Below are 8,717 nucleotides of genomic sequence, written 5' to 3'. Positions count from 1 at the left end.
ATATACCCCTTGAGCTGAGGATAGCACCATAGGAGGGAGGGATTGATTTACAATATTAATAAGAAAAAAGTGATAGTGATGGTGGAATGGATGTTGATTAGGCAAGCCAACAGTTCTTGCTCCACAGGGAAAGAGCTGATTGGATCAGAGGTGGACTCTTGAGAGAGGGGATCTCTCTTCAGAGGGGGTGGCAAACATTTCACTGGCTAGTCGTCAATAAGATTTTCTCTTTGGAGAGAATTTAAACTAAGAGAAACATAGACTCTGCTTAGGCAGTAGTAGATGCTTTAACTAGAAGTTCACACAGAATTGGATCTGGGTGGGGCAACCGTTGTTAGTTGATGAGTAAGCACTTGGCAGGAACAGCCAGCATCTTGGAGTGGGTTTTCTGTTCCTTGCATATGAAAATACTTGACCAAGGTATTCATAGATGTATGCGTCTTAGGGTGAGCACAGCTTACATTTAATCTGGGCCCTCTGCTCACCCAGTGTATGTATCTTTGTAGTTCTCAAACTAATGAAGCCATTTCAGATGGGTAAATAACACTAAAACTAAGATGATGACTACTATTCAAGGCCCACCTGCTCTTGAGTGTCTGCATAGAATCCTCAGTGAAATTTGTATCGGATTCCCCATGTAACAAGGTCAACAGGATCTCCAGTTCTTTAGGTCTGACCCTTTTTTGCTAGGAGAATCCTGAGTGGCTTACACATTCGGAGCATGATGACAGCTGGAATTTCCAGTATCTTCTATGCTGGTCCCATGAAGGCTTTGATCACAGTTGCTGTTGCTACTCTTTATCTTGTCCTTACTTTGGAATGATGATTTATCTCGGTGTAATATTCTAGCTTGACAGTCGTCTTCCTTCTGATCTTTGAAGAAATGATTACAAAGTCTTCTGTCATTTTTTTGGTACTGATGTCAGTCTCATTGCCATGGGTATGTAATATATATTTTTTTTCTTATTTGAAGATGTTATTTTTATTGTTGATATTCTCCATTTTCACTAAAGTGTAGCTAAGCATGGTTTAATACTTCTCAGAAGACAGAGTGTTTTCAATACTAGAACGTATGTTTTCAAGTATAGAGACATTTCTTCTCCTTATTCTGACTGTTCTCCTTTCTTGGAACCTGAATTAAATGCATGTTGAGAAGTTCCCCATCCTGTGTGTCATATCTCCAAAGCCTTTTCAGTCATCATGTTTCTTTCCTTCTCATATTGGGTCATTTCTTTGACTTGCTCTCCTCAGTCACTATTGCTGTGTCCAGTCCACTGTTTAACTTACCTGTGTTTCTTGTATCAGTGTCTATATTTTAGATTTCCAGCATTTTTATTTGGTTTATTTTAAAATCCCACAGGTTCCTCCATGCCCCCACTACACCTTCTTTATTTTTTTGGACATTTTACATATGCTTATTTTACAGTTTCTTTTAGATTTTTCTATTAGCTATAGATATTGAGATGGGATTGCTCTTGGTTATTACCTTGGGTGGCTTTCTCATCATGGTTTTTTTTTTTTTTTTTTTTTTTTTTTCCCCACATGCTCTCTAATTCTTGATAGTGAGCTTAACTTTAGTGAGAGGTGTTTTTGTATGGGGAGCTCGTGCATGTCCTGGGGTGTGGATGCATCCATAAGGAGTGCCTACTATGGGACTCAACAGTTTCACCTACTGCAGTCTAGTTTTTTCCCTTAATTTTTTTAATTTTTTAAAAATTTGCTACATGGTTCGTAGATATTATATTTTAATAGCAAAGTTTCTTCATGTTTTTGCAAAATAGATATTTAATACATATTTGTTGACTAAATGAATACAACTGAATCTTGAAAATATATTAAGTGTATGAAACCCAATTTGGAGAACAATAACTGAAGTGCCAGTTCTACTGTTCACAGAAAGAAGAGTTAGCTTCTATGAAGAAAAAAAGAATGTTAAGGGGTTGCATGTAAGTGGAGGAACTCATGTTCAGCCTGGTTTTGGAGTTTCCATTCCATTCAAACATGAATCAGGGCAGAGCAGAAGAACTGAAGGGCAGTCAGCTACAGGATCTCACAACAGTGTCTTTACACTCATTGTCTGTCCCATCCTACCCTGCAAACCGTACCCTCACCAGCTGCTCTGGGATTAAATTGTCCACTGCAGGGGCCATAATTATTTCCTTGGGAGAATCTGGCCTAAAGACAACTGCTTTGGAAAATATTTTTCTTTCACATCCTGGAGGAAAATATGCTTGGAGGGAGAGGAGAGTTGAACTATTTGCCATCAATGATGATGACTAATAGATAACTCTGTAATCCTTTTTTAAAAATAGGTTTTAGGTGATTAAATGCAAACAGAATAGTCTTAGTTTCATTTCTTTTAAAATCTTATTTCTGTACAACTTTCATATATACACACAGTGTCCCTGTTAACCATCCTAGTGTGAAAAAGTTATTTTAGCAGATATTTTTAATCAATCAACTCAATGTACTTGGCATAAAATTACATTTTTTTGCTGTTATTCTTCCAGGAGTCTGGAAGTCTCTCATTTTTTAGCACATTCTGATTGAGAACCAAGGATTTTGAAATTTCCTTTATTCTTACCAATACTCAATTCGTCCATAAACACAAAACAAAGGGACACACATATCACACAAAATATTCAATGTTAGCACACATAAAAAGAGAGATCAAAACATAAAAACAAATGTCTAACAAACTGATAAGTTGGTAAGAAATATGAAGTGAACGTATCTTTTTTTTTTTTAGATGATACTACCTCCTAGTATGAGGCAAGACATTCAGAGAATGACCATTGATGAATTCTTTGTCATTGGTACTGGCTTTGCTTATTATCTGGAGACCCACTAAGAGATGCCTTTGAGATATGCCGATTATGAGGGAATTCTTATCCTGAAACTTTTCGCCCCTACATTAAATATGTACAAAGTAACATTTTCAAAAATATTTTTTCAATTCATTTTACAAAGTTAAGATTTTCCTGCTTTAGTATTGGGTTTACAGACTGCCAAGACTTACCTATTGCTGTTACCTACTTAATTCTACTGTCTTTCCTCTTTGTATGTACAGCAATATGTGCTTCTGTAGGTGGATTCGTACTCCCAGTTATGTGAGACAGTAGGAACACTGACAGCTGCCCACAACCGCTGTGATGGTGGAAAGCGAGGTGCAATGCCTGACTGCCTCAAATTCTCAGGCTTTGAGTCTTGCTTTATACATCTAGTGATATCCAATGTCCTATTCAACAAGGTCTATTTCTGATGCTCTTTATGTCTTCCTGGAGATCCTAGTTTTCATCTAGTATCATTTTCCCTTAGATTGAAGAACTCTTTTAGCATTTTTTTTATAGTGAAGATTTTCTGGCAATGAATCTTCATGGTTTCCTTTTATCTGCAAACTATATTTTGCATTCATTCTTGAAGTGTATTTGTACATTTTTTTTTTCTGTCAGCCCCTAAAAAATACCACTGTTTTCTGGCCTCAGTTGTTTCTTTTTTGATATTATCCTTCAAGTCCCTGAGGTTCTGTTTTTGCTAAAAAAAATTTTTCTCTATTTTTGGATAACTTCTAATGATCTATCTTCAAGTTAATTGATGATTTCCTCTGTTATCTCCACATTGCTAAGTTCATACATTTTTAAATTTCAGATTTTGTATTTTTAGTTTCAGAAGTTCTGTTTTCAAGAATAGTTTCTATTTCTCTGTGAGATCTCCTGTCTTTTTAGTCATTATGAGCATATTTTCTTTTATGTATTTGAGCATAGTTGCAATAGTTGCTTTAAAAGTCCTCATCTGCTAATTCCAATATCTGGGTTATCTTGGGGTCAGGTCTCCATTGATCACCTTTTCTCTTAAACATAGGCCATGTCACGCACATGTCAGATAATTTTGTATTGCATCCTGGATATTGTGAATATTATGTTTCAGACTCTAGATGCTATTATAGTCTTCCAAAGAGTATTGATTTTTCTTTTTTGTTTGCTGGAGAAGACAACTAATTTGCTTGTACTCATACAGCAAACTTTGTGTCTTGGGGACATCTCAGGTCTCCATTCAGCTTTGGATCCTAAGTCAACTGTTTGTAGTCAGCCCTATACTTGCATGGCTTAGGGTTTAGCTAGAGACTCAGGAAGGGTTTTTTATAGAAAACTGGGATCTTCTCCCCTGAGTCTCTTTTTTCTAAGATTTTTTGCTCACCTTATAGTGGCTATAGTTGCCCTGAACTCTGTTTCATGGTTCTTCAGGCCAGAAAAACTGCAGATTTTCTAACAGATTTTAGGTACTTCATGTCACCTGTCTTTGGCTTGTCCTTGGGCCAGAAGCCTCAAAAACAGAAATTTTCTTTATGCCTTTCCTCTCTTTTAAATGTCAACTACCCTTCAGAATATGTCTGACTTTGTTCACTCTCTAGTGGCTTCAAGTAGTTACTTTTTATATTTTGTACAGAGTTTATATTTGTTATCTGCAGGAAGGTTAGCCTGGTAGGAGCTTACTAAGCCATACTGGAAGCTGAGTTCCTCCTGCCTAGGTTTTGTGTTAATTTCTGGGAAGTTTTGGTGTGTTACCAAAGAGGCCATGAAGCTCATTTGATGCCAGCCCTCCAGTGAATTCCTTTTTGGGTTCTCTCTACTCCATTAGCTGTACCCTTCTGCAGATGGATGGGGTGTGGCCTGTTTGCACAAAAGGTACTGGTGGGCGGGTTCTGCCAGCTGTCATAAGAAGGCATAGTCACGTTCACTCACTGCTGACTTTTAAAATATCTCTGTCTACATTGTGACTCCCCCACCCCTCAACATTTTTTTTTGTTTGTTTTGTTTTTTTTTGCAGCTGGACATTTGTTTTTCTTACTCTCTCTTAATTATGACTTAATTCTTAAGACTTGGGCAAACACTTCCAGTATCATAAGGGGCTTGCTGCCTGGCGGGGCAGCCTGTGCCCCACTGTGATACTTTATTCACCCTTCAGCCAGACTTCATTCTCCTTACCAGAGGCATTGCCATGGCAACCTCCCTCCTCTGGGCAATAAGTATGGGCGGCAAAGTCCTACATGCTTAATATGTTTGATGTTTTACTTTTCAAAACATTCTTTGGGGAAATTCAAGTTGTCCTGTCGAACAAAATAAATAAGCTTTTTATTGTCAACAAGGGCTAAGGGCGGCAGCTTTGATAACAGGGAAAGCTTGGACGGGTCAAAAACTCGAAACCAGAGTGAGCAGGTCACATCCAGTTCCACTTGAGATGAGAAAGGAATGGGAAACCTCTCAGTGCTGATGGAAACTGACTCAGATCCCAGATGCTGCTGGGGAAGCTCTAGCCTAAGGTGGCTGCTGGGATGAAGTGAGCCCTGGTCCAAACCCAACCTTGTAATGTTTGTGTAGCTGCCACCACTGGAGGGAACAGGTATTTCTCCTACAGACAGTCCACCTTGGGGGTGCTGGGGCTTTCCTTTCTTTTCTGGGTGGCATCACACCAGAGTCCTCTTTAGCCTGGAAGCCCTTAAGAGTGCACACACATCACAGAGCCCACTGAGAGCTTTGCAGAGGCTGAGGGACCGGGTAGCCCAATGTCCTCCCCTATCTCTGCCATCTGTCTATGCACTAGTTACAGAGACAGGCTCTTATTGGGCATTTTTAAATATTTGAGTGTTAAAAAATAAAAATTTACTGTAAATTAAGTATTATGCTTCTTGGCTTCATTGGCAAATATTTTTTTCTTTAAAGTAGATTTATATGAGTTTCTCCCTATCTTTCTTTATTTTGCTCATTTGTTTTTTCTTCTTTCTTTGCTCTGTCTCTCTCTCTCCTGTTTTTCTTCCTTCCATTTTAAAAAATGTAGTTATGAATTTATTTTGCCCTTTTAATGAGATTTTCTCTGGCATATTAGAAACAGAGTGAGATGTGGAGTCAGACAAACCCTGGTTGGAATCCACACGTTTCTATTTATTAGCTATATAGACTTGGCATAGCTGTCCCGGTTTGTTCAGGGCTGAGAGGCTTTCTGGAACACGGGACTTTCAGTGCTGAACCTGGGACAGTCCTGGACAAACTGGGATGGTTTTTCACCTTACTTGGACAAGATACTTAGCCTCCCTGAGCCTTGGTTTCTTCACCTGTGAGCTGGGGATAATAATACCTGTCTCACTGGGGCTATTTTGAGGGTTGGAAATAGTGTAAGAAAAGGGCCTGAAACTACGTCTGGGACATTGTAGATTCTCAATAATGATAATAATAATGATAATGATAATGATAATGACAGCAATATTAACATTAATAATCATCTGTATTTTTTAAAGGCTCAGAGTGATTTTTTCTGCCATCAGTGCTTTTCTTTTTTTTTCTAATGTTTTTTCAAGGAGAAAAAGTTTATTTCGTTTTCTTCATTTTTACATAAGCCTGGGTATTATGGTTTGAATGTTTGTCCCCTCCAAAACTCATGTTGAAACTTAATTCCCAAAGTGGAAATAATGAGGAGTGGGGCCTTTAAGAGAACTTCACTCTCATGAATGGATTAATCCATTCATAGATTAATATATTAGTGAGTTAATGGATTAGTGGGTTATCATAGGAGTGGTACTGGTGGCTTTATAAGAAGAGGAAGAGAGACTTGAGCTAGCACACTTAGCTCCCTCACCACTTGATGCCCTGAACTCCTTTGGGACTCTGCAGAGATCCCCATCTGCAAGAAGGGCCTCACCAGATGCAGCCCCTTGACCCTGGACTTTCCAGCCTCCAGAATTGTAAAAAATATATTTTGTTTCTTTATAAATTACCCACTTTCAGGTATTCTGTGATAAGTAACAGAAAATGACTAAAACTGGGTTTCTGAAGCTTTGCTATGTCCAACTAAAAAACAATAGCTGCTGAATTTTCCCTGATGCCTAACGTTCCTGAGTAGAATCCAGTGATAACACATGGTTGAAATTATCTCTTAGAAACCTTGAAAAACTCATCAAGGACCCAAAAGTCTTCTTCTTTAAAGATAGGCTGCTCTGTGCATAGCTCATACAGAGCCCCTTCCTTATCAGATGCAGGTCTGATGAGTTCCAGGTGATAAACATTTGGGGACTCGGTCTGTTCTGAATATTTCCCCACACAGGTGGATCTGGTTGACTCAGAACACCTGCCAACATTAGGCCACCCATCCTGAAGCAAGCCCATCCTGCTCTTTCTGGATGGCTCTTCTAGTCAGGAAAAGAAGTTGGAAACTGAGAAGGCCAGCCGATGGGAGGAGATGAGGTCTGTGTGTCCTTGTGGAGCAAGCAAGAGGCTAACCTGGTATGGACTCTAGTCTTTGTTCTGGCTCCCCTGATATGCCTGTGTAAAGGCCTTGAGCATGTCATTTCTCCTTTCTGGTCCTTGTTCACAACAGAGGTATGGGCCTCTGCTTTCCCATCTTCAGAGGTGAGTAGAAGTGAGTAAATGGGGAAATGATTGCCAATTGCCAAAGGGTCTCCAAAGGAGAAGAAAAGCTAAAGCAACATAGTGTGAGGTCAGTTTCTGGGCTCATGACCATTTTAATTTATTGATTCAGAGTAAACAGAGAACTCTACTCAGCCATGACTTAATAACTTCCTCCTTCCAAGCTGCCTGAGATGGTTATGTCTCCAGGTAATGAGCTATATCTGCTCCTGTGGACTTCATGTCTGGGTGTTGTTTTCTATTTTTTAATTCTTTAGTTTTTAGTTTTATTTTTTTCTCTAGATATAAAATGAAGCTATTCTCATTGAAGAAAATTTGCAAAGTACTGTAAAGTACAAATAAAAAACTATCATCATTGTATCTCCAATCAGAAACAACTACTTAAAATATTTTGGAATATATTTCTTTCCAGGGTGTTTTTCAATACACCCTTAAATAGACTTAATGTTAGAAAAATATTATAATAATTTTAATGACTATATAATAGCTTACTTATATATAAAGACTATTAGGAATCTTCCCCTCATTAGATTTTTAGGTTGATCCAGTTATATTATTTTAAACAATTGATATATATCTTTGAGCATAAGTATTTATGATTATTTCCTTAGGAGAAATTTAAAGAAGGAGGGTTGCTGGATTAAGGAAGAAATATTTCCAGTTTTCTTCCATATTACATTTAATTCTACCTTTATGTTACCCTGAAAATCTAAGTTAAAAGATAGGACAAAGTACAGTATTTTCTATGTATGGAATTTGTATGATCCTTGGTCTGCAAGTAGGACCCACCCACCCCTTGAAGTTTCTCTGAAGAAGAAGAAGTCTATGCTTTCTTTTAGCTACCCACTGTGGCAGGGGTGACTAAGATTTCATCTTATTGGTTATTAGGGAGTAGCTGCATTTAGTATTGAATATTGTGGTGGTGTGGATACTAAAAGCCATCACTGATAGACACTTTTTGGGGTATCTAAATTAAATACCTTTACTCCAGAATAGAATTTGGACATATTTAAAACATTTTAATGACATTTTGTCTCTACAGTATATTATAGTATCTTACATATTGAATATTAAACCACAAGGAAACTTTTTGCTTATCATCATCTTTTAAGGGCCTCATATGCTCATTTCACATTTATTTGGGCTATTATGAAGAGTATACCCCTTCCCTTTCTAGCTGTGTGTTGGGAAGTATGAAAAATCAGCCTAACTTTAGCTGAAGGAATGGAATTGTTCAAAAGCAGTTCTGAGGCATATGTAAATACTCAAGAGTAGAAAAATCAAAGAAGTGATGGTCCC

The sequence above is a fragment of the Mandrillus leucophaeus genome, unplaced genomic scaffold (assembly GCF_000951045.1).
Source record: "Mandrillus leucophaeus isolate KB7577 unplaced genomic scaffold, Mleu.le_1.0 Scaffold1050, whole genome shotgun sequence".
In the NCBI taxonomy this organism is placed as follows: Eukaryota; Metazoa; Chordata; class Mammalia; order Primates; family Cercopithecidae; genus Mandrillus; species Mandrillus leucophaeus.
This window is presented reverse-complemented; position numbering follows the sequence as displayed.